Genomic DNA, 7,535 nt, shown 5'->3' on the forward strand with positions numbered 1-7,535 from the left:
TAATTGAATGCAAACGCCCAGACGAGAATACCCCTTTAAGAAAAACTTAGAAAATGGAAAGAAGTTACTTGCCACATTTATGCGACATTTTTAACAAATGTCTCAAAATGAGATCTTAAAAAATTCCCCCATAAGGATAAAGTGAGATTGATAAATTACCAAAGAAGCAGACAGAAAAAAATACAGGCAAAAACTAGCAAAAACAGAGATAAGATAAATGACCCCCAATGATATGCGAAAACCTCTCTCTAAAACATAATTTTACTTAGCCAAAAAAAAAATTACAATTTGTAATTCATTTGTCATTTTGTTTTAGCCCTTGTACAACATGTAAAAGATTTACAAACTTCCTTACAGTGATTTTACATTCATTGATGGGTGTAGTTTCTAGAATGGAGTAATTTATGAGGTTTTACTATTATCTATTCTTCTTAAAGAGAACCCGTCATGCAAAATAACCCCCCTAAACTAAATAGATTTTCATACACTGCCATTAGAGAGCATTGCCTCTATCCCTTCATTGTCCCTCTACATGCCTGTAAACCTAAGCAATGAGGTCCTAAAGCTGTATGCAAATGACCTGTGAAATGTCCAATGAAGCATTAGCATATTCAAGCTGTCCACCTTATTCATGAGTGGGAGGCACAGCCACACCCCCAGTGCGTGACTGACAGCCTGTATAATGATGTGAGGCTGTATAATGGTGTGCTTCCTGGTGCTGGTGGCCACGCCCCCTGCAGCCTGTGTGTGTATGTGTGTGTGTTTAGGAGAGATACAACAGCTCCAGGCAGCCATGTTACAGCAGAACATGTCAGATTCATGTGTAGCTGATGTCTGTGTCTCTCACCTGTATATTAGGAGGATGCAGCATGTCACCAGCTGCAGCACACACTAGCCATGCTTTACTATACATTACACACAGACATGAGCAGGGGGAGGAGAGGGGAAGGGTAACAGGGGTGACATCACTGCCTCTGACCATGTGACCAGCCTCATTTACATAATAAAAAATAGATGATTTTACAATGAATAATGTATGAAATAACTAAAGGCTGGGATGGGATCCTTGTGAGCTGCTCCAACAGGTAGTAGTGACAGGACAAGTGACACAGACCTGATGACAGGTGTCCTTTAAAGTAAATTGTAAGCTGAGTTGTCCCTCAAAACGTGAGTCTTGGCGATTGTCATGAAAATGTTGTGACAAATTGCACCTTATAAGCCTCAAAATATCCTACAAAAATGTCAACATAAGGAAGACATTCACGAAATGTTAGTTTTAAAGTTATTACCTGTCTGAAAAGCTGAAAATTAAAAATTTTGAAAATGGAAAATTTAAAAATTTGGGCCAAAGTTATATTTTTTTAATAAATCAGTTATAAGACTTATCCCTAACATTTTTTCGACTAATGAGAAGTATAATGTGTCACAAGAAAACAATCTCGAAATCACCTGGATATATTTTCCAAAGTTATAACCACATATCAGGAAAAAAGGACGTTATCAGCAGATTGCAAAATTGTTGTTAAGGCGTTAACTCCTGCACTGTTTCATACTTTTATGCAAAGTTTTAGTTTCACCCTTTTGGGGTTTCTAAATTTCTGTTATTTAGGGGCTTTGCAAATGAAACATAGTATCTGAAAACTATTACAGCATTACCTCCAAAAGCTACATAGTATACTATCCCTTTTGAGCCCAACTGTGTGCCCCTACAGCAGTTTCTGACCGTGTGTGCAGAATTTGACGGGTTTGGCACCGTGGACGCTGTTCTGCTGGACAAGTCTTCGGGAAGTATAAAGCTGCTGAAACAGCCAATTAACCCCTTACCACCGAAGCCACTTTTCACCTTCATGACAGGGCCCATTTTTCAAATCTGCCCTGTGTCACTATAAATGGTTAGAACTTTGGAACGCTTTAACATATCCAAGTGATTTTGAAATAGTTTTCTTGTGACACTTTGTACTTTATGTTAGTTGAAAAATTTTGGTGGTATGTTTTGCGTTTATTTATGAGAAAATCAGATATTTTGAAAAATTCTTGATTTTCGAAATTGAAAATGTTCTACTTTTTCCACACATAGTCATAACAGCAAAAAAACTTAATAACTCACATTCATCGAATGTCTTCTTTATGTGGAAATGTTTTTTTATGCATCCTCTCATTTTTGTAGGATGTTATTGAACTTTAGGTGCGATTTTTCACATTTTCATAAAAAACAAAAAAAAAGTCATGCTTATTTTCTGTGACATTAGATGCACTTTTCAAATACTTCATTTTAGTGGGTCTGTTGCTTATTGATGAGATTTTATTAACACTTGAATGTATGGAGGGAAAGAAAATCTTCAATTTTGGTTTCCTCTCTTACCGTATATATCGGCGTATAAGACGACCCCCCTACTTTCCTGTTTAAAATATAGAGTTTAAGATATATTCGCCGTATAAGACTACCCCTTTTCCAACGCATACAAAACACCGGTAAAAAAAAAAAAAAAAACAGATTTGAATTTAACATGGTCCTTTTTTTAATTTAAATTCTTATGACATGCAGGTATATAGCAGGAAAACTGTCGTTCATAAACATAAGGCATACAGGCATACAACAACATTACCATCGTCCATTTTACTGTAAATGTTACCATACTGTACCTTAAATTTTTATTTTATTAAATATTCCATGCCATGTACTCAGAAGCGGGAAAAAAATTCCAAATACAATGAAAATGGTGAAAAAACACATTTGCGCCATTTTCTTGTGGGCTTGGATATTACGTCTTTCACTGAGCGCCCCAAATGACATGTCTACTTTATTCTTTGGGTCGGTACGATTAAGGGGATACCAAATTTGTATAGGTTTTATAATGTTTTCATAAATTTACAAAAATGAAAACCTCCTGTACAAAAATTATTTTTTTGATTTTGCCAACTTTTTTGCGAAATTTGATAATATTTTCAATTATATCATTTTTAGGACTGTACGACCTTTTGATCACTTTTTATAGATTTTTTAATATTTTTCAAAATGACAAAGTGCCATTTTCGACTTTCGGCGCTAATTTCCGTTACGGGGTTAAACGCATTGAAAAACCGTTATCATATTTTGATAGATCGGGCATTTTCAGACGCGTCGATACCTGATGTGTTTATGATTTTTACTGTTTATTTATATTTATGTCAGTTCTAGGGAAAGGGGGGGGATTTGAAATTTTATGGTTTTTTATTATAATTTTTTTTTTAAACTTTTTTTATTTTTATTTATACTATTTTTCAGACTCCCTAGGGTACTTTAACCCTAGGTTGTCTGATCGATCCTACCATATACTGCCATAATACAGTATGGCAGTAAATGGGGATTTTCCTCCTCATTCATTACAATGTGCTATCAGCACATTGTAATGAAGGGGTTAAAACAAAATAGCCTCGGGTCTTCGGAAGACCCGAGGCTACCATGGAGACGGATCGCCGCCCCCGATGACGTCCATGATCTCTAAGCTGCCAATGAGTGCACTGAAGCCCAGTGGTCCCTAGCCCAAACTGGCAGCAGTCCCCAGGGTGATATATTATTCACAGTTATTGATTTGGCAAATGTTTTCCTCTCTGTGCCCCTACATGAAGATTGCCAGGACCTATTTGCCTTTACCAGTTCAGTATTCCAGTACACCTGATGTAGATTCCCACAAGGGGGGTAAAACTCACCCAGCCAGTACCCCACGGCCCAACAGGGAGTAGACTGGCAGACTAGCCCCTTGCTGGATGTTCTCCTTTTCAGTATGCGGATGACCTACTGTTTTTGTTTGCCAGGATGCATTTATTGACCTTATGTGTTTTCTGTTCCAGAAGGGTTGCAAAGTTTCCAGAGACAAACTCCGGTACTGCCAGGAGAAGGTGGTCTTCCTAGGCCACTGCTTCTCAGCCACAGGCAGATACCTGACAGAGGAAAGAAAGCTGGCAGTCCAGAATATACCGCTGCCCTGAGGCCCTAAGCCTCTCCACATGTTTCTAGGACTGGCCAGCTCCTGCAGCCTGGGATAAGGTCTGCTGCCCCCAGCCTGATGTTGCCCCTTTCTGACTGCATTGCCTCTTCCCCATTTGCCCTTAGTCAGGAGGCAATTGATGCATTCCATAGCCTTAAGCTGGTAAATCCTGTCTGCCCCGGCCCTAGGCACATCCTATTGAACCAGACCTTTTATTTTATTTTGCACGGAGTATCTAGGCCACAGGTGTCCTAGCCCAGGAACGTGGTGGCCTCCCAAGTGGCCCACTATTAGGCCCAGTTAGACTCAGTCTTGAGGGGAGCCCCTCATGTGTCAGTAGCTGCAGCCAGCAATCTGCTCAGCAAGGCCAGTGAGCTGATCCTAGACCCTAGATCACTCAGTTACTGTGCAAACCCCACATACCTTGCACAGTGTCCTCACCCAAGTACAGCCCAAACATCTGAGCAAAGGCCAGACAGCTTAGACTCCAGTGTGCACTCCTGATTCCCCAGGATACACTCATAAGGTGCACAGCTCTGAATCCTTCATTCTATCGCCAGTCTGCCAGGATTCAGAGAGGGGGGAGCGAAGGGTGATTAACCCAGATGTTGAGTTTTTTCTCATAGATGGCTCCAGGTCTGCAGGAGAAGACAGACGGTTCTACACTGGATATACAGTGGTCAGTGGCGCACATGAGGTAGTACAAGCAGAACCACTCCCTCCACACAGGTCAGCGCAGGAGGTGAAGTGACGGCACTCAGGGAAGCGCTACAGCTGGTGGAAGGTAAAAGGGCGAACATCTATACTCAAGGTATAGTTCTGGGGTCTAAACACGACTATGAACCCATATGGAAGGCTAGAGATTTCCTCACCTCTGCAGTGACCCCCTCTAAGCATGGCATGCTGGGTAAAGAGCTCATGGATGCTCTCTTACTTCCACAAGAGGTGAGGATAGTAAAAGTTAAAGCACACACAATTTGGTAACTCCACAAGCCAAGGGCAAGTATGTGGCTGACGGGATGGCGAAGGCAGCTGCACAGATGGAACCCAGAGACTGTCCTGAAGTCTCAGCGCTGAGTTCTGAGCTAAAAGTTTGATCCACAGGTGCTCCAGTCCCTGGTGGCCTGAGTGTCATCAGAAGTGAAGGAAGTGTGGAGGAAAGCTGGAGCTCAGATGCCGATGGGACCTGGATGCTGGGAGAGAGGGTGTGCCTGCCCAGAGCCCTCCACCCGACAGTAAGTCAAGTAGCCCACGGACACACACACATATCCAAAATGGCCATGCTAGTGCTCATAAACCACCAGTGGTTTGCCCCGGGCGTTACTACCCCTGTCATTAGACTAGTGAAAGTCTTTATAGTCTGTGCCTGCCACAACCCGGGTAAGGTGGTAAAGTCCCCACAGAAGGTGACACCTAAGCTGCTGTATCCCTTCCAAAGACTGCAGATGGATTTTATCCAGCTACCAAAAAGTGGTACGTAGGAGTACGTGCTTGTGTGCATTGATCTCTTTCCAGGGTGGCCAGAAGCTTCTCCCATGACCAAGGCTACTGCCAGAGCTGAGGCAAAGAAGTTGGTGAGTGAGATTTTTCTGCAGGTTTGGACTTCCAGAGACCATAGAGTCCGGTCGCAGAACCCACTTCACTGGACAGGTAAAGACTGAAACCTTGTCCCTCCTGGGTGTAGAACAGGCCCTGAACACCCCTTGCCCTTCCCAAGTTAGTGGTGGGATTGAAAAATTAAACAGCACTCTTAAGTTAGAGATCCAGAAGGCCATGGAAGAAACAGGGAAACCATGGCGCGAGTGCTTTCCTGCTGCCCACCATTCAGTTAGGAACACCCCCAACAGAAAGATGGGATTGTCCCCCTTTGAAGTATTTTTTGGCTGTGCACCCAGACTAGGCCCCTACTTCCCACAGACCCTATAGCTGATGGCAGGAAAAAAGGTGGAATATGCCACACAGTTGAGCCAGGCCTTGGGAAAGGTCAGCAAAAGTGTTTCTGATTCCTTTTTCAGATCCAGACAGAGAGCTCAGGTCGCATAACCTGAAGCCTGGAGACTACGTGGTGGTAAAGAGACCAGAGAGGGAGTCTGGAGCCTCGCTACGACGGTCCTTTCCAAGTCCTGCTGACCAGTGCCACGTCTGTGCAGCTAGAGGGAAGTCAGCACGCTTCCACGTTTTCTATTCCATGCTTACTTATTCTTCTTGCTAGCCGGTCTCTTCTGACTGACTGTATGCTCAGGGACACCCCAACCATGACTATCGCTGCTCTGGGACACCACAACCATGACTATCGCTGTATCTATAGGGCTGACTGTATGCCCCCAGGGTAGGAGACTTTACCTACAGTTGGTGCAGGCAATGACCTTCTTTAACATTGACAGCACAGGTAACCCTGTATTAGCAGTGTCTGATGTGTACTGGATTTGTGGGGACAGGAGAGTCAGGTCAGGCCTAGAGGCTGGGAAGGTGAGTGTACGGTGATAACACTTATGCATTCCTTCCTTGTGATCCCCAGGGATAAGGTTGATCAGACACATAAAGAAAAGGTAGAGAATCCCAAAGGATTATGAAGGTCTGAGAGAAGCACCTAGATGACAATGTTTATATGGATACAGTGGGAGCACCAAGGGGGGGGAGGGGAGTCCCAGATGAGTACAAGGCCCACAATCAGATATGGACAGGACTAGAGTCCATTATTCTCCAAACAGCTATCAGCAAAGATGTTGGTTGGGTAACTGTTTTTATTGTAATCAACAGAGATTTGTGAATTATATCAGAGATGCTTCCCAGAACCGCATGGCTTTGGACATGATCCTTGCTGAGAAGGGAGGAGTCTGTAAGATGGTGGGAGTGGCTTGTTGCATGTACATCCCGGATGACATCGCCCCCTATGGATCGATTACCCATGCTCTTGTAAAGATTGAGGGACTGTCATGGGAACCCAAGAGAAACTCGGAAGTGGACGCTATATCCTTCACTTTGTGGAAGGGGGATTGGAAGGGTTTCCTTCAAGTGCGGATGATATTGGGGATTGTGATTTTGCTCTTGTCACTTAGTGTGTGTTATGTGGTCCCCCCCATCAAGTCCACCTAGTATCATGGGTATCAGTAGTTAGACAAGCCAAAGACCCCTTACTCAAGTTACCTAAATTTGCATAATCAAGATATCCCTCTAAGATCAACCACCCCTGAAACATATCAAACAGCCCCCTGGAGTAGGGAGAGGTAAAGTAGAGATTTGATTCCCATATGTGAAAGTCCACTAAATGGGGGCACACCCAACAGGGGTCTGCTGTCATCCAACTGGTGAAGAGGAGAGAGAAGCACATATGGGCAGATCTATAGGTCCTTCTAGACTAAGAGTAGCCGAGAGAAATTCCAGGATTTAGGGGGGACTGTTAAGGTAAACCTGCTGATAGATCAAATCCTGTCATTTCTACTTGTTCTATTTTCCTAAAATCATTGTAACAGAGACTTCATTATAAGATGGCGCCGGCATCGTGATCATAATGAAAACAATTAAAGCTAAAGAATGTCAACAAGACCTCAATCCTGACGTCAATAA

This window comes from Engystomops pustulosus, chromosome 2 (assembly GCF_040894005.1).
Source record: "Engystomops pustulosus chromosome 2, aEngPut4.maternal, whole genome shotgun sequence".
Classification (NCBI taxonomy): domain Eukaryota; kingdom Metazoa; phylum Chordata; class Amphibia; order Anura; family Leptodactylidae; genus Engystomops; species Engystomops pustulosus.